This window comes from Aegilops tauschii, chromosome 4 (genome assembly GCF_002575655.3).
Source record: "Aegilops tauschii subsp. strangulata cultivar AL8/78 chromosome 4, Aet v6.0, whole genome shotgun sequence".
In the NCBI taxonomy this organism is placed as follows: Eukaryota; Viridiplantae; Streptophyta; class Magnoliopsida; order Poales; family Poaceae; genus Aegilops; species Aegilops tauschii.
The window spans coordinates 116,229,639-116,256,741 of NC_053038.3; the positions used below are offsets into that span (position 1 = coordinate 116,229,639).

Genomic DNA, 27,103 nt, shown 5'->3' on the forward strand with positions numbered 1-27,103 from the left:
GAACACTAGTTGTTTGTAAAGGAAAGCAAGTGCTCTTTTGCACAACAGTGTTGGGAAACGTAGCATGCAATTTCAAAAAAATTCCTACGCTCACGCAAGATCTATCTAGGAGATGCCTAGCAACAAGAGGGGGAGAGTGTGTCCATGTACCCTCGTAGACCGAAAGCGGAAGCGTTTGGCAACGCGGTTGATGTAGTCGAACTTCTTCTCGTTCCAACCGATCAAACACCGAACGTATGGCACCTCCGAGTTCTGCACACGTTCAGCTTGATGACATCCCTCAAACTCTTGATCCAGCAAAGTGTCAAGCGATAGTTCCGTCAGCACGATGGCGTGGTGACGGTGATGGTAAAGTGATCCGCGCAGGGCTTCGCCTAAGCACTACGAAGATATGATCGAAGGCGTAAACTGTGGAAGGGGGCACCGCACACGGCTAACAATTGTTGGTGTGTGTTCTAGCGGTGCCCCCCACATATATATAGGTAGGAGGGGAGGAGAGGCAGCCAAGGGGCGCCCCAAGTAGGAGGAATCCTACTTCGCTGCCTCCCCAATTTGGTCTTCCCCCTTCCATAAGTTCCGGAGGGGGAAGGAAGGAGGAGGGATGAGGGAAGGAAGGGGGAGGCCGAATCCCTCCCCTTCCTTCTCTCTTCCCCTCTTTCCTTCTCCTTCTATTTCGGCCTATATGGGGGCACAACAGCCCCTTAGGGCTGGTTTGTCCCCCTCTTGGCCCATTAGGCCCATATAGTTGCCAGGGGGTGCCCGGAACCCCTTCCGGTGACCCGATATGTACCCGGTACCCCCAGAACACTTCCCGTGTCCGAATATCATCGTCCTATATATGAATCTTTACCTCTTGACCATTTAGAGACTCCCCGTCATGCCCGTGATCTCATCCGAGACTCCGAACAACATTCAGTCACCAAATCACATAACTCATATAATACAAAATCGTCATCAAAAGTTAAGCCTGTGGACCCTACGCGTTTGAGAACTATGTAGACATGACCGTGACACCTCTCTGGTCAATAAACAATACGGAACCTGGATGCTCATATTGGCTCCTACATATTCTACGAAGATCTTTATCGGTCGAACCATTATGACAACATACGTTATTCCCTTTGTCATCGGTATGTTACTTGCCCGCGATTTGATCGTCGGTATCCACATACCTAGTTAAATCTCGTTACCGGCAAGTCTCTTTACTCATTCCATAATACATCATCTTGTAACTAACTCATTAGTCACTTTGCTTGCAAGGCTTCTTATGATGTGCATTACCGAGAGGGCCTAGAGATACCTCTCCGATACTCGGAGTGACAAATCCTAATCTCGATCTATGCCAACCCAACAAACACCTTCGGAGATACCTGTAGAGCATCTTTATAATCACCCTGTTACGTTGTAACATTTGATAGCACACAAGGTATTCCTCCGGTATCCGGGAGTTGCATAATCTCATAGTCGAAGGAATATGTATTTGACATGAAGAAAGAAATAGCAATAAAACTGAACAATCAATATGCTAAGCTAACAGATGGGTCTTGTCCATCACATCATTCTCCTAATGATGTGATCCCGTTCATCAAATGACAACACATGTCTATGGCTAGGAAACATAACCATCTTTGATTAACGAGCTAGTCTAGTAGAGGCTCACTAGGGACACGGTGTTTTGTCTATGTATCCACACATGTATCAAGTTTCCGGTTAATACAATTCTAACATGAATAATAAACATTTATCATGATATAAGGAAATATAAAATAACAACTTTATTGTTGCCTCTAGGGCATATTTCCTTCAGTCTCCCACTTGTACTAGAGTCAATAATCTAGTTCACATCGACATGTGATTAACACCAATAGTTCACATCTTTATGTGATTAACACCCATAGTTCACATCGCCATGTGACCAACACCCAAAGGGTTTACTAGAGTCAATAATCTAGTTCACATCGCTATGTGATTAACACCCAAAGAGTACTAAGGTGTGATCATGTTTTGCTTGTGAGAGAAGTTTAGTCAACGGGTGTGCCACATTCAGATCTGTATATATTCTACAAATTTCTATGTCTACAATGCTCTTCATGGAGCTAATCTAGCTAATTGCTCCTACTTTCAATACGTATCCAGATTGAGACTCAGAGTCATCCGGATCAGTGTCAAAGCTTGTATCGCCGTAACCCTTTACGACGAACTCTTTGTCACCTCCATAACAGAGAAACATTTCCTTAGTCCTCTTTAGGTACCTAATGATAATTTTGTCCGCTGTCCAGTGATCTACTCGTAGATCACTATTGTACCCCCTTGCCAAACTCATGGCAAGGTATACAATAGGTCTGGTACACAACATGGCATACTTTATAGAACCTATGACTTTCGTTCTCTTTCTATCTTCTTCCGTGGTCGGATTTTGAGTCTTACTCAACTTCATACCTTGCAATACAGACAAGAACTCTTTCTTTGACTGATCTGTTTTAAACTTCTTCAAAAAAATTGCAAAGGTATGTGCTTTGTGAAAGTCCTATTAAGCGTCTCGATCTATCCCTATAGATCTTGATGCACAATATTTATGCAGCTTCACCGAGGTCTTTTATTGAAAAACTTTTATTCAAGTATCCTTTTATGCTATTGATACGTCTCCAACGTATCTATACTTTTTGATTGTTCCATGTTGTTATATTATCAATCTTGGATGTTTTATAATCATTTTATATCATTTTTTGGTACTAACCTATTGACATAGTGCCAAGTGCCAGTTGCTGTTTTTTCCAAGGTTTTTTACATCGCAGAAAATCAATATCAGACAGAGTCCAAATGCCATGAAACTCCATGATGATTTTTTATGGGCCTGAAGGAACACAACGGGCCCTGGCTATGCCTGGGGGGTGCCCCGAGGGGAGCACAACCCACCAGGGCGCGCCAGGAGGCCCAGGTACGCCCTGGTGGGTTATGCCCACCTCGGGTGCCCCCCGGACCGCCTCTTTGCTCTATAAATACCCCAATATTCCAGAAACTCTAAAGGCATCAACAAAATATTCATCCAGCCGCCGCAGAGTCCAGAACCACCAGATCCAATATAGACACCATCTCAGATGGGGTTCACCACCTCCATTGGTGCCTCTCCGATGATGTGTGAGTAGTTCTTTGTAGACCTTCGGGTCCGTAGTTATTAGCTAGATGGCTTCCTCTCTCTCGCTGAATTCTCAATATAATGGTCTCTTGGAGATCCATATGATGTAACTCTTTTGTGGTGTGTTTGTTGGGATCTGATGAACTTCGAGTTTGATGATCAGTTATATATTTTTATATCCATGAAAGTTATTTGAGTTCCTTTGATCTCTTATATGCATGATTTCTTGTAGCCTCGTATTTCTTCTCCGATATTTGGTTTCTTTTTGCCCAACTTGATCTATTTATCTTGCAATGGGAAGAGGTGCTTTGTAGTGGGTTCGATCTTACGGTGCTTGATCCCAGTGACAGAAAGGGAAACAACACGTATGTATCGTTGCTACTAAGGATAAAATGATGAGGTCTATCTCTACATAGATAGATCTTGTCTACATCATGTCATCGTTCTTACTGCATTACTGCATTTTTCCATGAACTTAATACACTAGATGCATGCTGGAGAGCGGTCGGTGTGTGGAGTAATAGTAGTAGATGCAGGCAGGAGTCGGTCTACTAATCTTGGACGTGATGCCTATATAATGATCATTGCCTGGATATCGTCATAATTATTTGAAGTTCTGTCAATTGCCCAACAGTAACTTGTTTACCCACCGTTTGCTATTTTTCTCGAGAGAAGCCACTAGTGAAATCTACGGCCCCCGGGTCTTCTTTCTCATATATTTGCCTTTGCGATCTACTTTTTCCTTGCATTTATTTTCATATCTATTAAACCAAAAATACAAAAATACCTTGCTGCATTTTATTTCAATTTATTTTATTTGGCGTTCGATCTATCAATCTACTACAATTTATCTCACGTCTATTTGCCTATCTTGAGGCGTCGTACCCCGGAAGGGATTGACAACCCCTTTAACACGTCAGGTTGCGAGGATTTGTTATCTGTGTGCAGGGGTTGTTTACGTTGTGTTGCTTGGTTCTCCTACTGGTTCAATAACCTTGGTTTCATATCTGAGGGAAATACCTACCGCCGTTGTGCTCCATCATCCCTTCCTCTTTGGGGAAATACCGATGTAGCTTCAAGCGACATCAAAAGGAATTTCTGGCGCCGTTGCCGTGGAGGATCTTCAACATATACCAGGTTCCTAATCACAAATCTCATCTTCTTGCAATTTACATTATTTGCCATTTGCCTCTCATTTTCCTCTCCCCTACTTCACAAAAAATTGCAGTTTTTATTCGCCTCTCTTTTTCCGTTCGCCGTTTTCTTGCCGGATCTGTTTTTGTGTGCTTTCTTGTTTGTGTAGTCATGACGCCTCAAAGAAAATATTATGATGTTCCTTACCCAAATATTTTGCTTGAAATTGAGAAAAGTACTAAAGAGTAGATGACTACACAATTTGAGCACAATAAGTATTTTACTGAAGAACTTAAGGAACACTCCGTTGTGCTAGATGCTATCACAAAACAACTTGATGATATTAGTAGAGAAGTTTGTAATCTCCAATCTAAGCATGCTTTTGCTGAAAGTCTGCTAGGAAAAATATCCTATGCACAAGCTACCTTAGTAAATCAAATGGCTGCTAAACCAATCTCGTTAGAAGATAAAAGTGATCAAGATCTTAAAATAATTGGTGTTTCCTCTATTGATTCTTTGTTTAGCAAAGTTAAGATTGATGAAAAAGGGACTGGAGAAGAGTCAACTTTATGTAGAAGGCGTCCCAATATTTCGGAGGGTGAAAATCTTGTTGAGAAAATTGATGAAAGTGGGTTTGGAGAGGTCAAAACTTTAGCTAGTGGTGTGCCCACTCTTTTGGATTACAAAGACTTTAATTATGATAGTTGCTCTTTGATTGATTGTATTTATTTGTTGCAATCCATGATAAATTCACCCCATGCCTATGAACAAAATAAAGCTTTTACTAAACATATTGTTGATGCTATGTTGAAAGCTTTTGAAGAAAAAATGGAATTGGAAGTTTCAATTCCTAGAAAATTGCATGATGAATGGGAACCTACTATCAAAGTCAAGATTAAAAATTATGAGTGTTTTGCTTTGTGTGACTTGGGTGCTAGTGTTTCTACAATTCCGAAATCTTTATGTGATGTGCTTGGTCTTACTAATCTTGAAGAATGCTCTTTAAATTTGCACTTGGCGGATTCTACTATTAAAAAGCCTATGGGAAGAATTAATGATGTCCTTATTCTTGCAAATAGGAATTATGTGCCCATAGATTTTATTGTTCTTGATATTGATTGCAATTTGTCTTGTCCAATTATTCTTGGTAGACCGTTTTTACGCATTATCGGTGCCGTGATTGATATGAAAGAAGGCAACATTAAGTTCCAATTTCATTTGAGGAAGGGCATGGAACATTTTCCTAGAACAAGAATTAAGCCACCTTACGAATCACTCATGAGGGCATCTTATGGATCTCGAACCAAAGATGACAAAACTTAGATCCTTGCTTTATGCCTAGCTAAGGGCGTAAAACTATAGCGCTTGTTGGGAGGCAACACGATGAATAAATTTTATTTTTGCTTTTTGCTTTCTGTTCTTGAGTTTTAGCACAATTATGCTACTGTTATGATTGTGTTTTTTGTGTTTTAATTAGTTTTTGTGCCAAGTAGAACCAATAGGATCTTCTTGGGTGATAGTTGTTTGATCTTGCTGAAAAGTACAGAAACTTTGCGCTCACGGAAATAATTGTTAAAAATCACCAGAACGTGATAAAATGCCAATTCTTTTTGCAGAAGATTAATATACAAATTACCCAGGACTTACTAGTTTTTCAGAATTGTTGGAGTTCCGGAAGTATTCGAACAAATCAGATTTCTACAGACTGTTCTGTTTTGACAGATTCTGTTTTCTTTGTGTTGTGTGCTTATTTTGATGGCTGTATGGTTTTCTTTGATGAGTTTTTGTCATAGAAAAGTTGGAATACAGTAGATATAATGCAAAAACAAAATAAGAATTGGTTTGATACAGCACTTATGGTAGTGATTTATTTTTCTTACACTAACGGATCTCACGAAGGTTTTGTTGAGTTTTGTGTGATTGAAGTTTTCAAGTTTTGGGTTATCTTACGATGGATGAAGGAGGGATAGAAGAGCCTAAGCTTGGGGATGCCCTGGTATCCCAAGCTATTATCCAAAAATGAGCAACCAACTAAGCTTGGGGATGCCCCCGAGTGACATCCCCTCTTTCTTCCAACAACTATCGGTACTTTACTCGAAACTATATTTTTATTCGTCACAAGATATGTGTTTTTCTTGGAGCGTCTTGTATGATATGAGTCTTTGCTTGTTTTATTTTGTGTTTTAAGTCATCAATCCTTTCTAGACACACTTATTTGAGAGAGCCAAAATTATGTCATGACTTGTTAGAATTGCTCCCTATGCTTCACTTAAAAATTTTATGAGCTATGGACTTGCTCTAGTGCTTCACTTATATCTTTTTTACCACGGTGTGCTTAGTATTCTTGAAGAAATGATCTCTTGCTTCAGTTAGATTTATTTGAGAGTTAGTAAAATTTTCAAGAAATTCTCTCTTGCTTCACTTAAATTATTTTGAGAGAAAGAAGAAAAATTATGCTCATGATCTTCACTTATATTTGTTTGAGCTTATGAAAAGCAACACATGAAAATTAGTCCCAAAGTGATAGATATCCAAGAAGGATATAATAAAAACTTTCATGAAGATCATTGGACAAAATAAACTTGATTCTAAGTAATAGTTTTGAGATATGATGACGTGATATGTGAGTTATGTTGATGAGTAATTATGCTTTAGTAAGAATATTGGTGTTAAGGTTTGTGATTCCCTATGCAATTACGAAAGTCAATAGTCATGCAATGAAATTATATCCTACTTGTGGTGCACTATTCGGTGTTATTTATGCTTAATGCTTGCTTATGAGATTACCCATTTCTTGGTTGGTCGCTTCTCAATCTTTTGCTAGCCTTCATTTTGCACCAAGTATGATCTCTACTTGTGCATCCAAAATCCTTTAAACCAGTTTTGCCACATGAGTCCACTATATCTACCTATATGCGGTATTCTTTTGCCATTCTAAGCAAATTTGCATGTGCCATCTCTAATTTTTAAAATAAACTTCTCTTTTGTGTGTTTGTTTCGCTCGTGGAGCGGTGAGGGGTGGCTAATATTTCCATGTTGGATGTGTTATTCTCACGATGAGTGTTTATTCACTTGTCATTGCACAAGAGTAAGGCAAAGGTTTTAGGGATGCCCAGTCCCGAAATGCAAAAATGAATTTACTTTATGTTGTCAAATAATAAATTTCTTGGAAAGTGTTGGTATGGAGGGAACCCGTGGATACGGTTAGCCATGGAAAGTGAAAGTATGGTGGGAAAAGGAATAAACTTTATTTTCTGTTTGGGAACCGCCAATGGCATATCTAGCATGGAAAGTGTTGGGAACTCTAAGTCATTTTCGTTGGTGGGATGGATACACCTCCCAAAATGCTTTTATCTCTAATTTTTTGCTTTGAGCTCTGGCACCTTTACAAATCCCTACTTCCCACTGCGAAGGGCCTTTCTTTTACTGTATGCAACTTTTATTTTGAATTTGAGTCTCCATCTTCTCTCATAAAAAGCACCAACATGGAGGCAATATGATCGTACTTAAGTATTGGGTGTAGCTAATATTCAAGTGTGTTTCATGAATGGATCAATGGTTGAGAATGATGGGCTAGGGATAACCTATTTTAGCGTTGATATTTTGAAAGACATGGTTGCTTGTTGATATGCTTGAGTATCTAAATCATTATGTCAAAACTAGACTATTGCTTTGAATCACATAAAAGTCCAATTGTCCATGCTATAAAGAAAAGAATATGATATGACATGTTAGGCAGCATTCCACATTAAAAATTCTGTTTCTATTACTTACCTACTCGAGGACGAGTAGGAGTTAAGCTTGGGGATGTTGATACATCTCCAACGTATCTATAATTTTGGTTGTTCCATGTTGTTATATTATCAATCTTGGATGTTTTATAATCATTTTATAGTCATTTTATATCATTTTTGGTACTAACCTATTGACATAGTGCCAAGTGCCAGTTGCTATTTTTCCATGTTTTTTACATCACAGAAAATCAATATCAGACGGAGTCCAAATGCCACGAAACTCCACAATGATCTTTTATGGGCAGAAGGAACACAACGGGCCCTGGCTGCGCCTAGGGGGTGCCCCGAGGGGGGCACAACCCACCAGGGCGCGCCAGGAGGCCCAGGCACGCCCTGGTGGGTTGTACCCACCTCGGGTGCCCCCCGGACTGCCTCTTTGCTCTATAAATACCCAAATATTCCAGAAACCCTAAAGGCATCGACGAAATATTCATCGAGCCGCCGCAGAGTCCAGAACCACCAGATCCAATCTAGACACCATCTCGGACGGGGTTCATCACCTCCATTGGTGCCTCTCCGATGATGCGTGAGTAGTTCTTTGGAGCCTCTCTCTCGTTGAATTATCAATACAATGGTCTCTTGGAATATGTTGTGTTGCTTGGTTCTCCTACTGGTTCGATAACCTTGGTTTCATATCTAAGGGAAATACCTATCGCAGCTATGCTGCATCATCCCTTCCTCTTTGGGGAAATACCGACGTAGCTTCAAACGACATCAGCTATCCAGAAAGTCTACATCATGTCCAATCAGCAATATATCATCCACATATAATATTAGAAATGCAACAGAGTTCCTACTCACATTCTTGTAAATACAGGCTTCACCAAAAGTCTGTATAAGACCATATTCTTTGATCACCTCATCAAAGCGTATATTCCAACTCTGAGATGCTTGCACCAGTCCATAGATGGATCGCTGGAGCTTGCACACTTTGTTAGCACCTTTAGGATCGAAAAAAACCTTCTAGTTGTATCATATACAACTCTTCTTTAAGAAATGCAATTTTGACATCCATTTGCCAGATTTCATAAAATGCGACAATTGCTAACATGATTCGGACAGACTTAAGCATCGCTACGAGTGAGAAAATCTCATCGTAGTCAACACCGTGAACTTGTCGAAAACCTTTTGCGACAAGTAGAGCTTTGTAGATAGTAACACTACCATCAGTGTCTGTCTTCCTCTTGAAGATCCATTTATTCTCAATCACTACTGCAGATGTTGCTAACGCGACACTACGATCAGAGTCCCTTTGACGAAACTGTGTGCGATGCCATAATCGCAAACGGTGGTGTAAAAACCCGTCAAAAAGGTGTAAAATGTTTGCGATGACGGATGCATCAAACATGGTTCAGATTTTAGTTGTGTGTGCGATTCAGGGCATACAGTTCAGTTCAATTAACCGTTTTCGATGAGGAGGAACAAAAGAAACGGGCAGCCAGATGAAGGTGTGTGTGATGTACAGGATACGGTTCACTCGCATGAACTGTTTGTGATTAGGCAACACAAAAGAAACGGTCAGCCAGATCAAGGTGTGTGCGATGTCTAGCATACAGTTCACTCGGATGAACTATTTGTGATTAGGCAACACAAAAGAAACGGTTAGCCAGATCAAGGTGTGTGCGATGTACGACATGCGGTTCACCCGGATGAACTGTTTGCGTTGAGACAAGAGAACAGAAACGGTTCAATATAACAAATACCATAAATATTGCAAGGTTCAAATTCAAAGATTACAACGCCCAAATTCATACATTACGTGCTGCGTCATTTCTGAAAAGGGATCAAGCGCTGACAAGTCATGTATGGGTTTGACACAATAACTTTCAATTGCTTTGCCATATGATCTTCCAATATGAAGTTTGGCATTTTTGGAGGCACTTCCATTCCACAGTACTAGCCGGCTCTGATAATCATACCATTTATCTTTCCTAATTAAATGTGTGTTCAACCTCAGTACCTTCAGCACCTTTGCTCTGGCAAGAAAGAACCTGGCGAGTGTAATCTCCGGTGGGGTCCCTCGGTAGGAGTTCAAAGTAACATTTGAGAGATGCAGATCCAGGCATTCGATGTGATTATTGTTATAAACATCTTCCACCGGGCCTAATATGCACTGCAAAAGAAGAGAACGTGTTAGTGCCTACATGCAGTTTTGAACACTGCTACACACCCATTTGGTTTGCAGGATTTGTAAAATGCACCAACGTGCCATCTTCGATCTGGCATGATTAACATGGGCATTTGATTACAATCTAGAAACATGTAGCCTTGTTCACAAGAGGTTGGATTGGATAAAAATTCCCTAAGAAAACTAGTACAGATGAATCCAAAGGAGAAATGCTTATGGACGATTGTAACCATATGAATTAAGCAACCAATATGGGGTGGGGGTGTATGTCCTAAAATCCTCCAAAATTCCTTCAGAAATCGTAGTACATTGTCATTGTAAACTTGGGAAAAGGTGCAAAAAATTGAACTCCCTTATGGTTAACATTTAACAGGAAAGGAACATCACCTCGATATACAGCTTCTTCAGGCATGGAAAGCATCTCGGGCAACTGAAAACTTGGTCTAGGTTGGGGACGATAGATTCTAGTGCCAAGACCTTCACTGCGCCCAGAGTCTGGGTGAAGCTTCACTTGATGACAGACGAACATACATCTTCAAAACTAGAAATAACGTTGATATCAAGAAGGAGAGGTATGTAAGGCGACTGTTGTACCTGAAAGTTGTAGTATTTGACAGACGAGTAGCCCACCGCTTTCAATCTCAGCGCAGAAATGACATCGATTCTTGTTGGACCTTATTGATCAACTACAAGTAATCTCTCAAGTGAAGGTGTGTCCTGGATGACCATATTGTGGTCCACCTTTTGTGATCTCTCGTTGCAGCACCAGCAACACACAAAAATAGTGCGGAGAGTCCTGGAGGTGATGTGCAAGGTACTCGACCAATTCATCGCCCGAAGACGTAGGAACTCTTGTGCAGTACAGCCGCTGAGCAGGCGCTCCATGTCATCCTTTGGGATGCGGACGGCGACGAGCTCGAGGTGCTTCAGTTGTGGTAGAAAAAGAGCGAGCGCGTCATTAAGGGGGGGAATGGCAGTTCATGAACTTGGCAAGGCGCAACGTGGGTGCGAAGCGAAGCGCGGACGTTGGCAGCAAGCTCATGTGCCCATCATTATAACTTAGCTTCTCGAGCTGATCTATGGTGTGGGATCGGAACCACTCGTCAAGCTTGGCTCGCTCCTTGCCATTGGAACGGAACTTGCCTGCGATAAGTCTTTGATTGGGCCATGGTGACTGCCGAGGATCTGGGAGAACGCATCCAAGCTTTGGCGATAGCCATGGCAGAGCTTGTGGGCGTGGAGGAGGTCGACAGGGGTGCAGAGCCATAGGGTGCGCCACCGCCGGGAAACGGCAGCTGTCCTCGCCCGATTTTAGATTGGGAGGAGGGATATGATGACTATCAACATATCATCGGGGAGGTTGTTGATGAAGTCTAGGCATGCTGGAGTCGCTTGCGGTTCTTTCTCGACCCGCCTCCGCTTGTTGGCAGCCTCGTTCTCCACCTCGTCGGCGGGGACGGAAACCTCTATCTCCATATTCACGCTGTGCTCTGGTGCTTCAGCAGCCCCAGCGTCGCCACTCCCTCCGATGGGGCGCTTCAGCGGCATCCTCGTACACTGACGACTTTGAGGACTCAGAGCGGCGTCGAGGATGCGGGCGGAAAGAGAGGAATTGTGTGTGTGGCGAGGATGGAGGGTGCGGCCGCTCGGCAGCGCCATTAATATAGACCAGTGGGAGCGAGGCGGGCGGCGGTCCAAGGGTGTCTCGCTTCCCGGTGAGGACGATTGCTTAATATCTAGTATGAATGAAATCTACGCTTAATTACTGAATTTTAGTTGCAAAAATTAGATAGTGATATTGATTTTTAGCTGCATATTTTGACAAATCGCAGTGTCTCTTGGCTTAGCGCCGAAGTCTGGCTTTAATTTGCATACCGTATTCTGAACCATTTGCGTTGAAGAGATGCACAGATCCTGCGTTGAACAGCTTGTATGCTTCCCGGTGAGCCTGCGCACCGGACTGCGCTCACACGCCTCCCGTTCAGTCAAGCAGCTGTCCACATGGCACCTCCTATAGCCATTAAAACCAAGACACATGGCGTCACGTGAATGGTTAACCGAACGCACACGTTTGGAATTATACAAATGTTTGAGATATTAAACTAGCAGCTATTTTTTTCAAAATGCCTTTGTTGGCTGTCATTATTCGAGTGCGCCTTCTCTCAAAATGGACACGAAAAATTCCACAGCATGTCGGGTGCCCATCCATGATAGCATGCCAAGTTTCATGAATTTCAGACGAGTTTTGGATTTACTAGAATTTAAAAACCAGGCATCTCAATGTTTTGCCGGCAATGAACGGTGCCCTGGTGTTTGAAATTTATTCCCATTTCTTGCATGGGACCTAAGCATGCACCCAAGGACACATATTTGATTTTTCAACCAATTTATATGCACTGGAGCATGCGCATGTAGTTCAAATTTGAAGTATGCACATAAATGCATTGAAAACTCAGTTAATGCATAAAAATGTCCGAACGAACACCGAAAAATCACAAAAATTCACAACACTCCTGTTGTTCTATGTTGACATGAGAAAAAAATTGAAATCAATAAGAGGCAATGGATATCGTTTCATCCCCAAAGGTGGGGTGTTCCCTACCGAAAACCATCATGCTTGTTGTGGGAAGCTCCGGTTTGTGAGAAGCATATACCCAAACCTGCCCCAAATGGGACAAAATTTGTACCACGGCATGTTGATGCCGCTACATGATAGCATGCCAAGTTTCATGAATTTCAGACGAGTTTTGGATTTACTAGAATTTAAAAACCAAGCATCTCAATGTTTTGCCGGCAATCAACGGTGCCCTGGTGTTTGAAATTCATTCCCATTTCTTGCATGGGACCTAAGCATGCACCCAAGGACAAATATTTGATTTTTCAACCAATTTATATGCACTAGAGCATGCGCATGTAGTTCAAATTTGAATTATGCACATAAATGCATTGAAAACTCAGTTAATGCATAAAAATGTCCAAACGAACCTCGAAAAATCACAAAAATTCACACAACACTCATGTTGTTCTATGTTGACACGAGAAAAAAATTTGGAAGCAATAAGAGGAAATGGATATTGTTTCGTCCCCAAACGTGGGACGTTCCCTACCGAAAACCATCATGCTTATTGTGATAAGCTCCGGTTTGTGAGAAGCATATACCCAAACCTGCCCCAAACGGGACAAAATTTGTACCACGGCATGTTGATGCCACTCCATGATAGCATGCCAAGTTTCATGAATTTCAGACGGGTTTTGGATTGAATAGAATTTAAAAACCAGGCATCTCAATGTTTTGCCGGCAATCAACGGTGCCATGGTGTTTGAAATTCATTCCCATTTCTTGCATGGGACCTAAGCATGCACCCGAGGACACAGATTTGATTTTTCAACCAATTTATATGCACTGGAGCATGCGCATGTAGTTCAAAATTGAATTATGCACATAAATGTATTGAAAACTCAGTTAATGCATAAAAATGTCCAAACGAACCCTGAAAAATCACAAAAATTCACACAACACTCCTGTTGTTCTATCTTGACATGAGAAAAAAAATGAAAGCAATAAGAGGCAATGGATATCGATTCGTCCCCAAAGGTGGGACGTTCCCTACTGAAAACCATCATGCTTGTTGTGAGAAGCTCCGGTTTGTGAGAAGCATATACGCAAACCTACCCCAAATGGGACAAAATTTGTACCATGGCACGTTGATGCCGCTCCATGATAGCATGCCAAGTTTCATGAATTTCAGACGAGTTTTAGATTTAATAGAATTTAAAAACCAGGCATCTCAATGTTTTGCCGGCAATCAACGGTGCCATGGTGTTTGAAATTCATTCCCATTTCTTACATGGGACCTAAGCATGCACCCAAGGACAAAGATTTGATTTCTTAACGAATTTATATGCACTGGAGCATGTGCATGTAGTTCAAATTTGAATTATGCACATAAATGCATTGAAAACTCTCTTAATGCATAAAAATGTCCAAACGAACCCTGAATAATTCCAATTCTTTTATGATCACTGCAGATAAAAGGTCTAGCAATTCAAACACCGTCCATGGCCGATGTGACCCCATTAGGTAATTCAAATCAAGACCAAAAATCAAGTAGATCCCACACAGTTTATTATAACCAACCGTGTGAGATGCAGCACAAAATATCTTCGGACCGTGTCTGAATAAGGGACCGTGTCTGATGACACTTTGCGCGCCAGTTTTTTGGCTGAAGCGATTCCAAATTTTCGGCTTCCACAGAAATGTCTACCTCCCCTCCCCCTCCCCCTTACCAAAAGCCACATTTCCCTTGTTTCCGCCTTCATTTCCAAGTTGAAACCTTCAATCCTTCCTTGCAGCGCCGCCGCCTCCTCGCCGGCGACCCTCCTTCACGCTGCTCGGCCTTGCCTATCCAGGCAGGTAATCCACACCCGATCCCCATCCTCCTCCTCCTTCCACATCCCACATGCCCCGACCACCGGCGCGAGCGCGACACCTTCCACCCAAATCACCGACACCTCCACCAAATAAGCGCCGGCCTAAGCCATGGTGCATGCAGTATAGCCAGGACCTCAAGGAGCATTTGGCAGCGGAGAAGCAAATCGCGGCCGCATGCGCGAATGAGGTCGCAATGGCTGCCATTCGTGCCGACCCCCAGATCTTGGAGGAGCACCTCGCCGTCGAGGCCACCGTTGACGCCTCGCGCGCCAACGCCGCGACGTGGTTGGTTGCTTTAAACGACAGTTCGTGGCGTTTTCTTGAGGCCACCGTCGGTGCCTTCGACAAAGACTACGAGGTGTTTTCTCAGCGTGCACGTGCTTACCTCATCTCGAGAGCCAGTAGGTTGGTGCCCGGAGCGGCTCAGGCAACTCACCACTACAACGAGGGCACCCACGATGCGGAGGCCTCGCCCTCTTCCATATCCAAGGAGCCAATCATCATCGATATCTCCGAGAATGAGGAGTAGCTTGTCTTATTAGCTCACTATAAGGACCCATGTTCAGTTTGCTAGCTACTGCCTTTCCTTAACGAATTCTAGTGAATTGTGCTATCTAGTTTCACCATGCAATCTTCTGCTATAGTGTATATGTTCTATATGTCGTGTAATGCGGTGTTCAATTAACTGCTTGGTTCAATTCTGCAAATGTGATGTTCAATTCTCCAGGGTGCAATATTTCCAAGTTGTTAGGCATGCTTGGTTTGGTTAACAGTCTGATCTTCTATTAGATGTATGTTAAATTGTTCAATTGGTGTTTACTTAACTGCTTGGTTCATTTGTTGCGGCTTGGTTCACTTGTTGTGGTGTTTAGTTAACTGATTGGTTTTAATTCTGCAATGCGATGTTCAACTGTGGTGGCTGCATTTTGTTATTGTATACCATGTGAGGAATAAATCGAATTTGGATGTACTAAATACATGAGAAACAAATACAATTGATATATTTCCAAGTTGTTAAGCATGCTTGGTTTTGTTAACTGTCCGATCTTCTATTAGGAGTATGTTATATTGTCAATGTGGTGCTCAGTTAACGTTTGGTTTATTTGTTGTGGTGTTTAGTTAACTGCTTGGTTCAATTCTGCAATGCGATGTTCAATTCTTGTGGCTGCATTCTCTTATTGTATACCATGTGAGGAATAAATCGAATTTGCTGTACTAAATACATGAGAAACAAATACAATTGCTATATTTCCAATGTGTTAAGCATGCTTGGTTTGGTTAACTGTCTGATCTTCTATTAGGAGTATGTTATATTGTGCAATGTGGTTCTCAGTTAACGTTTGGTTCATTTGTTGTGGTGTTTAGTTAACTGCTTGGTTCAATTCTGCAATGCGATGTTCAATTGATGTGGCTGCATTCTCTTATTGTATACCATGTGAGGAATAAATCGAATTGGTTGTACTAAATACATGAGAAACAAATAAAATTGCTATACTTCCAAGTTTTTAAGCATGCTTGGTTTGGTTAATTGTCTGATCTTCTATTAGGAGTATGTTATATTGTGCAATGTGGTGCTCAGTTAACGTTTGGTTCATTTGTTGTGGTGTTTAGTTAACTGCTTGGTTCAATTCTGCAATGCGATGTTCAATTGTTGTGGAATATATTAACGTTCAATTGATGTTCAATTGCAATTAGCGTCTCACACCAGATGTTGCATGTGAAACTTGCTGTTGGTGCAGTTGTTTAATGGGGTAGCTGAGTCCTGAAGCTATATCATGTTGTACTCCGATGTATTTGAATTATGAAATCCTACTTCCTTAATATGGAAATGGAATATATTATGTGCTTAATATGAATGTCAATTAGATTAGTAAATGGATTATTAATAATAGGGCAATTAGCCCGCTAATTGGCCAATTAGCTTGCTAGCTAATTGGATTTTCCTATTGCAAACGGTTAATGAGAAACCACCGTGGGCGATGACCTCAGGCAACGCACACAGTTTCTAGGAATAAATCGTGTTGGGTCAATGAACAATCACACACGACATTCTCTTCAAAAATGTTTGCGTTACGCCACCTTGCGCAAACGTTTTCCTTGTAGTGACTGTGTGGAATGTATATACGAACGGAAACGTTTAGTGGTGACTGACTATGTGGGATGTACTTACAACCAGAAATGATTTCGCCTGTATAATTGTATTTTTTAGCACTACTGTACGTATTTCTGTATTTGAGTGCTTGCCGGTCGCACACGACCTCATTTTGCCGAGTGTGTGTGCCAGGAGGGCATATCCCCAACGGTTTCTGGGTCGTGTGGGAAGGACCCCCCTATCGCCCACACTCACTTGACGACGGTTCCGAATGCCGTCGCGGAAAGGGGTTAAAAAACCGTTTGTCTACGACTAACGCGTACTAGTGAATGGCTTGCCGATCATTGGGCAAGTCCACTAAAGTCCACACTTTGTTCTCATACATGGATCCTATCTCAGATTTCATGGCCTCAAGCCATCTGTTGGAATATGGGCTCATCATAGCTTCTTCATAGTTCGTAGGTTCGTCATGGTCTAATAACATGACTTCCATGATAGGATTACCGTACCACTCTGGTGCGAAACGTGCTCTATTCGACCTACGAGGTCCATTAGTAACTTGATCTGAAGTTTCATGATCATCATCATTAGTTTCCTCTCTAGTTGGTGTAGGCATCACGAGAATGGATTTCACTGATGTGCTACTTTCCAATTCGAGAGAAGGTACAATTACCTCATTAAGTTCTACTTTCCTCCCACTCACTTCTTTCGAGAGAAACTCCTTCTCTAGAAAGGTTCCCCGTTCTCGGCAACAAAGATCTTGCCTTTCGATCTGTGGTAGAAGGTGTACCCAATTGTTTCCTTAGGGTATCGTATGAAGATGCAATTCTCCGATTTGGGTTCGAGCTTATCAGGCTAAAGCCTTTTGACATAAGTGTCGCAACCCCAAACTTTAAGAAACGACAACTTAGGTTTCTTGCCAAACCACAGTTCATATGGTGCCGTCTCAACGGATTTAGACGGTGCCCTATTTAATGTGAATGCAACTGTCTCTAATGCATAACCCCAAAATGATAGTGATAAATAGGTAAGAGACATCATAGATCGCACTATATCTAATAAAGTACGGTTACGACGTTCGGACACACTGTTACACTGTGGTGTTCCAGGTGGCGTGAGTTGTGAAACTATTCCACATTGTTTTAAATGAAGGCCAAACTCGTAACTCAAATATTCACCTCTGCGATTAGATCATAGAAACTTTATTTTCTTGTTACGGTGATTCTCCACTTCACTCTGAAATTCCTTGAACTTTTCAAATGTTTCAGACTTGTGTTTCATTAAGTAGATATACCCATATCTGCTCAAATCATCTGTGAAGGTCAGAAAATAACGATACCCTCCGCGTGCCTCAACACTCATCGGACCGCATACATTGGTATGTATTATTTCCAATAAGTCATTGGCTCGCTCCATTGTTCCAGAGAACGGAGTTTTAGTCATCTTGCCCATGAGGCATGGTTCGCAAGTATCAAATGATTCATAATCAAGTGATTCCAAAAATCCATCCGTATGGAGTTTCTTCATGCGCTTTACACCAATATCACATAAAGAGCAGTGCCGCAAGTATGTTGCACTATCATTATCAACTTTGCATCTTTTGGCATCAATATTATGAATATGTGTATCACTACGATCGGTATTCAATAAACCATTTATATTGAGTGTATGACCATTGAAGGTTTTATTCATGTAAACAGAACAACAATTATTATTTGACTTAAATAAATAATCGTATTGCAATAAACATGATCCAATCATATTCATGCTCAACGCAAACACCAAATAACATTTATTTTAGGTTCAACACTAATCCCGAAGGTAAAGGGAGTGTGTGATGGTGATCTTATCAACCTTGGAATCACTTCCAACACACATCATCACCTCGTCCTTAACTAGTATCTGTTCATTTTGCAACTCCTGTTTCGAGGTAGAAATCTTAGCAACTGAACCGGTATCAAATACCCAGGGGCTACTATTGTGACGCCCCCGATTCAATCGTACACAAATCATACACGCAAATGTGTACGATCAAGATCAAGGACTCACGGGAAGATATCACAACACAACTCTAGACACAAATTAAAATAATACAAGCCTTATATTACAAGCCAGGGGCCTCGAGGGCTCGAATATATCAGCTCAAAAACACAAGGGTCAGCGGAAGCAACAATATCTGAGTACAGACATAAGTTAGACAATTTTGCCTTAAGAAGGCTAGCACAAAAGCAACAACGATCGAAAAGGCAAGGCCTCCTGCCTGGGAGCCTCCTAACTACTCCTGGTCGTCGGCGGCCTCCACGTAGTAGTAGGCACCCTCGGGGTTGTAGTAGTCGTCGGTGGTGTCGTCTGGATCCTGGGCTCCACCATCTGGTTGCAACAACTAGAAAGAAGAAAGAAGGGGGGAAAGGGGTACCAAAGCAACCGTGAGTACTCATCCAAAGTACTCGCAAGCAAGGATCTACACTAATTATGCATAGGTATCAATGAAATGGGCTATATCTGTGGACTGGATTGCAGAATGCCAGAAGAGAAGAGGAAAGCCTAGCCTATCAAAGACTAGCATCTTCAAGCAGCTCCAAGCATCTTGCAGCATCAGAAGAGATAAGAGTAGCATAAAGTAAAGTAGTAGTAGTGTTATCAACCTCGGCCAGAGATCCTTTCTCGACTCCCTACGAGAAAGCAATCCCAGAGCCATATTATCCATTTCTCATATCCATTTCTCATCTCAAGTATCCAGTTCTAGTTGTATCGATTGGGATACAACTCCAAGTGTCCGTTACCGTAGGACAGGCTATCGATAGATGTTTTCTTCCCTGCAGGGGTGCACCAACTTACCCACCACACTCGATTGACTCCGGCTGGACACACATTCCTGGGTCATGTCCGGCCTCGGCCAAACAATACGCCGGAACCTGACCTAGGCTTAATAGAGAGGTCAACACGCCGGACTAAACCTATGCCCCCAGGGGTCATGGGCCATCGCCCCGGGAACTCATGCACGTTGCGTACGCGGCCGATGAGCAGACCTAGCTACCTCCTTCAAAAAGGCAGGTGCTTACGCAGTCCAAGCCGGCTCGCGGCGCTCAGTCTCTGACGTTTATTAAGCTTCGGCTGATGTATACGACACAGAATGCCCATACTATGCCCACGTGATGGTTAGTGCTATCAGGCCAGAGGCCCCTCGGATCAAATATCCAAATCGTAGTGGATTAGGAACACGCGATAACAAGCAGAGACTCACGAAAGATGTGACTCCGTTGCCCCGGAATGCCCGGCCACGCCTCGTAATTATCTCGCGGGCACCCTCCAGGTCAACCCGTCTCTACATCACTCGTGGGTACCCCTCAGGGTCGACCCGCCCTTCCAAGTAACTGTTGTAAAGTCCAAGTATCCGTGTGTTCAAACATCAAGGGGAAAACCCGAGGAATCACCCCCGGTGAATTCCACTCGATGTAATCATCAAGGTGAACGTAAGAGGATCCACCCTCGAGGTTCACACTTGAGGGGTTGCACGACAGAGCCGTATTGGAAGTGGTTAAGGAGGAAATCACCTTCGATGACCAGGACCGAATAGCTACACTACAGGGTTAACATCAAAAGTGCTGATGAGGTCTCACCCTCGGCACTCGATAGTAACCCAGTACTGTCGAGCAACTAAGGGGAAAGTGATGTGCGGTGTCGGGGCCTGGTCTTCGATCCCGTTGATCGGGTCTTCGATGATGAAGCAGGGGCAACAAGGACAAGGTGGGGGTCACTGATGGATCACTAACCAACCTATACTAAGCAGTTTAGGATAAGCAGGTAGGTAACAATAAGCAGGTTACAAAAGCAGGCTATGCATCAGAATAGGAGCAAACAATTACAGTAGCAAAATCTAATGCAAGCATGAGAGAAAGGAAATGGGCGATATCGGGATGATCAAAGGGGGGGGGCTTGCCTGGTTGCCCTCGCAAGGAGGGGTCATCGTCTACGTAGTCGATCACAGGGGCAGCATCAGTCTCGGAGTCTACCGGAGAGAAGTGGGGGAAGAAACAGTAAATACAAAGCAAACAGATGCATGACAAGACAACAAGCAGTACTAGGGGTGTTCTAACGCGGTGCCACACGATACTGGTGAAGGGGGATAACATCCGGGAAAGTTTTCCCGGGGTTTGGCATTTTCAGACAGACGAACCCGAGGGGAAAGGTTCGATGTTCTCTATGCTAGGGGTATGTGGCGGATGAACGGACCACGTATTCGGTTCATTGGATTTTTCTGAGCAACTTTCATGTAGAAAACATTTTCATCCGAGCTACGGTTTATTTTCTATGAATTATCAAAGTTTTAAACATTGTTCTAGAATTTAATCTAATAAAGAAAAGAGCGAAAAGGCTAGGTGCACCCAGAGGTACACCAGTGGCCGACAGGTGGGGCCAGTCAACTGCTGACGCAGCAGTTGGCTGGTCAACATTTGACCGGTCAGCTGGTCTAGTGGGACCCGCGTGTCAGTGACCCTGGGCCTAAAACCGTTTTTATTAAAAACTAACTGACAGGTTAATTAGTGGTCTGGGGCCCACTGTCATTGACTGAATCGGTTGTTTTAGTTAGCTGCAAATGGTGTCACGTCAGTTTAATTGGTGTTTAGCCGCCGGCGTTTAGACGAACACGGCGGAGATGCTCGACCGGCCAACTCCGGCGACGGGGACTAGCACGCCCGGGTCCGTTGGAGAGCTGGCGTCGCGCCGCATCCGATGGTGGTGGCGGTAGGCGCGGAGGCGGCCTGTAGCAGCGTCGTATCGTTGCTGGCAGCCGCCGGAGCTCGGGCCGGCATCGGGCACGGCGGGACGTAGCGGGAGCAGCGAAGCGCGCGCAGGTGGCTTGGGTCACGGCAGGGCGCGCGCAAGCGAGGCAGGGGCGTGGCTGGAGCAGCAGTGCAGGCGGGCGTGAAGGCAAAGACGAGGGAGCGCGGGGCGGAGCGGTGGCCGGAGAAGGCGGGCGGCGCGGGGCTAGGCGAGCGGCTGCAGCAGGCGCGTGCGGGCGCACGCGAGAGGCGCCCGCGGCCTTAGACAGCAGCAGCAGTGGGAGCAGGCGGCAGCGGCTAGGAGCAGACATGGGGGGCACGCGGAGCCAAGCTCCCAGCCATGGCAGATGACCTGCGGGGCGGCTAACGGCGACGGTCTGAGGTGGGGAAAAGCAGGGGACGTGGAGAGGAGCTCACAACGGGTGTAGGGAAGCGGACGAGGGAGCCGGAGGGAGCCGACGGCGACGAATTGGTCGACGACGTCCTCGGTTGTCCGAGGTTGAAGGAGGGGTCGATGGCGACGGCCTGGGGAGGCCCCTGCTTGCTTCTGTTGTCGTGGAGTTCGAGCATGCCGAGGCACGGCCCCTGGAGAGCAACGGTGGCTCGGGGAAGCTCCAGAGCGCGAAGACGGCGATGGCGAGGCGGCGGCTATGCTCGGGTAAGGTCCAGATCGAGGAGGGCGAGGAGGAGAGGGGCGAGCGAGGGGATAGGGACCGGGGTTGTCCCCGAGGAGCCGCGGTGGCCTTCTTATCCCCTCCTCGACGACTGTAGCGACGCGGAGTGGCGGGGTGGCTCGGCGGCAACGACGTGGGCGTGGTCGGGCTCGACATGTGAACAGGGGGAGGAAGGGGACAACTCGGGATTGGGTTGGGCTGTGCACTGTAGCTAGCAGGCCTAAGTGCACAGTGCACTTCAGCCTTTCTTTTCTTATTATGTTTTTCTTTTTATTTAATAAACAGAGATGGGTAAGAAAATATTGCGCATGCTATTTACTTAGGAAAAAATATGGGAAGTGCCCCTTTTATTCCCTGGTGATCTTAGGCAGTGCCACAAATATTTTGAAGACTATAAGAATTCATTTGGTATTTTTCATAAATAGGATAGCATTTAAAATGCTGAATTGGTGCTGTTTTAATTGCTCATGTTCATCTTTGCACAAAAGTGATGTTGTGCCCCTTAACAAATAATTGTTATGGAATTTTTGACAAATGATGAACATTTTTCCAGCAGCTTTTGAGCAACTTCAAACTTCACTTGCAAATTGAATTTGATTCTAAAGTGAAATTTCAAATGAGATTTGAATCAAAGGTGATTAAGCACTGTTTGAAAAAATGATTAGCTTAATCACAGAGGGTTACTGTAGCATGACACTAGGGGTGTTACAAATCTCCTCCACTACAAGAAATCTCGTCCCGAGATTTAAGAGGTGGAGTACAAGGGGAAAGACTCGGGAAGGACGGAGCTCAACACAACATAGGTACGTGGGGACTATGTCAGTGAACGTGGCATAGAGGCATCTCTCGAGTTGAAATTCAAGAAAGTCGTCGAGAGCAAGGTGAGGTGCAATAAGAAGCTTCAACATGGTAGACTATCGTTTGTTGCCTGAAACAAGGGGTGAAAGGGGTTCAGAGCAATGGGAATAAGTATTGCGTTTGATACCAGAAAAGATCTCCTCTCGGAAGGCGGCTCGGGATTTTCATATGAAGCCAAGCGTGAGAAATAACCTTAGAAATAAGGGTGTACAGGAGAGTCAGGTTTCGATCTTGTGGAACTGTGGGTTATGGGCCCACCATGTGGGTTAAAAGAAGGAAGGCGCTAACATCTTGAACGGTGACGATGGCAAGGCAGGTCAGAGGATAGCCTGTCTATGTTGGCAACAAAGTTTGGTACCAAGGGCGTGGGACGAACAGAACCATTTTCCTGCTCGTAAGACGAGGCGGACCAATAGGCAAAGTTCTCGTCCATCGGTGGTTACCGGAATGTCATCAACAATAGTAACAGGGTTTTACTGACAGAGTTGTACACCAAGGTGCTTACTTAAGTAGGGATTTATCTCTCCTCAGACAAGTTAGATTACAAGAAAGGTGAAACAAAACAATGGAAAGGAAAATGTGATTATTATGATAATCAGACCAATGGAAAGGAAAGGTGTTTATACCCAAGTATTAGAGTATAACTTTCCCAAGGAAAGGCAGAGCATGATAGGGCTCCAAGTATTAAACCATTTAGACAAAGGGGCAAGGAATTTATGAGGTTTACCCATAAAACGGTGTTTGGATAATTGATCAAGAATAGTTAACATTGCGCTCCCAATGTTCTTGTTGATGATCACAGTACCACACACATGCTTCGGGATAGTGTTGACATGGTCATCAGGGAAAGGTTAGACTTCAGATACACAAAGGATCCATTAGAACTGTCGGCATTCTGGGAATGGGGGTCCCCAGACTTGCCTGCCTGCGGCCCACAGCGTGGCTAAGCAGCAGGCTGTACGGCCCATCTTCGTCAACAAGGCACCCAAGACCCTCGCGAGGGACCAAGCCTCGCGAGGCGGACGACGCAAGACCTCCTCTGGAGTGGCCTAGCCAAGCAGGCTCACGAGGAGCGGAGATATCAAGGTGAGGCAAACCTCACGAGGCTGTCGTGACGTGAGCCATGACGAACGGTACCAGGAGGGCGCCTGTGCGCGCAGCGTCCCTATTTCCTCTTTGGTGCTAAGGAGGCCAGCGCAGGCGAAGAGTACCGAGGCATCAGGCAAAGGTTGCCATATTGGTGCAATGAGACCAAGACCAGGAGGACGGCAAGGCGGAGATCATCGTGGAGCCCAAGGCGGCGTCACCCCAAAGCTTGTCGCAGGCGAAGACCGCTTTTGTCATGATAGCTTGTACTAGTTGTCCCCCTTCAAATTTGCCCGCCGTTGTTGGCTCCCTTCCCGCTCGATATTGGGGAAGAGGACCAGGGCCTATATAAGTAGAGCTAGCCACCACAGTAGAGGCATCGAATCCTCACGCCACAAGTTCACAAGCACAAGAACACCTCAACCTTAGGAGGCTATTCTTCCCTTGTACTGTTCATCATCAGCCCAAGAGGCAAATCACCACCACCACACTGGAGTAGGGTATTACACCACAACGGTGGCCCGAACTAGTATAAACCTCATGTCTTTCTGTGTTGCGAGTTGGTCGAGTTCGTCCGCGAGATCTTAGCGAGCTAGAGTGTAGATTGGTAGGAGGGAGAGACTTCGCGCGCACCCCAGTGTTCAAACCTTAAGGGTTTGCCGGAACCCCACATCCGACATTTGGCGCGCCAGGTAGGGGTGTGCCGTAGTTTCCCTTCCATCAATTCGTTGCTCCATCGCTCCGTCTTTTCCATGGTGGACGCTCGCCGTGCTCGAGCTGAGCGTCGGGCTGCCATGTCTGCCCGCGTCGTTCAGACGGCTCCCGTAGGCTGGCCACCTCGTCGTTCTCCGTCTCCCGCCGCCAACGCTACCACTGGCCCAGCGGGGAACGAGCAGCAGGCGTCCTCGCTCCATCCTTCGATGCGGCAGGACGGCCGCACCGCTACTCCGTTGCTGACCCCTGCTGGTTCTTCGTCTCACGCGCACCGCGCTCCCATGGAGGCACGGGCCGCGCTCATCGCGGTGAACGAGCTCCTGCGCTACCACCCCGTCGACGACCTCTACGAGGAGTGGCTCGACCGCGTCGCCGAGCTCGTCCGCGCCGCAGGGGGCTCTCCGGCGCCGTCCCACTCTCTGGCTCTCCCTCAACCAGCCGCGGGCGACGGGGCTCATGGCATGCCTCCACCACCTCAACCCCAAGACGGTGCCTTGGCACCAAGGCGCTGTTGGGGAACGTAGTAATTTCAAAAAAAATTCCTGTGCACACACAAGATCATGGTGATGCATAGCAACGAGAGGGGAGAGTGTTGTCCACGTACCCTCGTAGACCGACAGCGGAAGCGTTATCACAACGCGGTTGATGTAGTCGTACGTCTTCACGATCCGACCGATCAAGTACCGAACGCACGGCACCTCCGAGTTCTACACACGTTCAGCTCGATGACGTCCCTCGAACTCCGATCCAGCCGAGTGTTGAGGGAGAGTTTCGTCAGCACGACGGCGTGGTGACGATGATGATGTTCCACCGACGCAGGGCTTCGCCTAAGCTCCGCAATGGTATTATCGAGGTGTAATATGGTGGAGGGGGGCACCGCACACGGCTAAGAGATCTCAAGGATCAATTATTGTGTCTATGGGGTGCCCCCCTGCCCCCGTATATAAAGGAGCAAGGAGGAGGCAGCCGGCCAAGGGAGAGGCGCGCCAAAGGGGGGAGTCCTACTCCCACCGGGAGTAGGACTCCTCCTTTCCTTGTGGGAGTAGGAGAAGGGAAGGGGGAAGGAGAAAGAAGGAAGGGGGCGCCCCCCTTCCCTAGTCCAATTCGGACTAGCCCATGGGGAGGGGTGCGGCCACCCTTTGGGGTCTTTCTCTCCTTTCCCGTATGGCCCATTAAGGCCCAATACGAATTCCCGTAACTCTCCGGTACTCCGAAAAATACCCGAATCACTCGGAACCTTTCCGAAGTCCGAATATAGTCGTCCAATATATCGATCTTTACGTCTCGGCCATTTCGAGACTCCTCGTCATGTCCCCGATCTCATCCGGAACTCCGAACTCCTTCTGTACATCAAAACTCAATAAAACTGTCATCGTAACGTTAAGCATGCGGACCCTTCGGGTTCGAGAACTATGTAGACATGACCGAGACACCTCTCCGGTCAATAACCAATAGCGGGACCTGGATGCCCATATTGGCTCCCACATATTCTACGAAGATCTTTATCGGTCAGACCGCATAACAACATACGTTGTTCCCTTTGTCATCGGTATGTTACTTGCCCGAGATTCGATCGTCGGTATCTCGATACCTAGTTCAATCTCGTTACCGGCAAGTCTCTTTACTCGTTCCGTAATACATCATCCCGTAACTAACTCATTAGTCACAATGCTTGCAAGGCTTATAGTGATGTGCATTACCGAGTGGGCCCAGAGATACCTCTCCGACAATCGGAGTGACAAATCCTAATCTCGAAATACGCCAACCCAACAAGTACCTTTGGAGACACCTGTAGAGCACCTTTATAATCACCCAGTTACGTTGTGACGTTTGGTAGCACACAAAGTGTTCCTCCGGTAAACGGGAGTTGCATAATCTCATAGTCATAGGAACATGTATAAGTCATGAAGAAAGCAATAGCAACATACTAAACGATCGGGTGCTAAGCTAATGTAATGGGTCATGTCAATCACGTCATTCTCCTAATGAGGTGATCCCGTTAATCAAATGACAACTCATGTCTATGGCTAGGAAACATAACCATCTTTGATTAACGAGCTAGTCAAGTAGAGGCATACTAGTGACACTTTGTTTGTCTATGTATTCACACATGTATTATGTTTCCGGTTAATACAATTCTAGCATGAATAATAAACATTTATCATGATATAAGGAAATATATAATACTTTATTATTGCCTCTAGGGCATATTTCCTTCAGGCGCGCGCCTCCGCGGCGTGATCCACCGCGCCCGGCGCCCGCGCGTGAAGA

At 44.9% G+C, this 27,103-nt stretch overlaps 1 long non-coding RNA gene across 1 annotated transcript; it reads right to left on the reverse strand.

Moving 5' to 3' along the window:
- Window positions 1-18,788: 18,788 nt before the first annotated feature.
- LOC141021224 (uncharacterized) lies at window positions 18,789-22,288 on the reverse strand. The gene is made up of 2 exons (XR_012181514.1): window positions 21,918-22,288; window positions 18,789-19,099 (listed from the first exon to the last, which is right to left on the reverse strand). It is a non-coding gene; the product is annotated as an uncharacterized lncRNA (long non-coding RNA).
- Window positions 22,289-27,103: the final 4,815 nt, after the last annotated feature.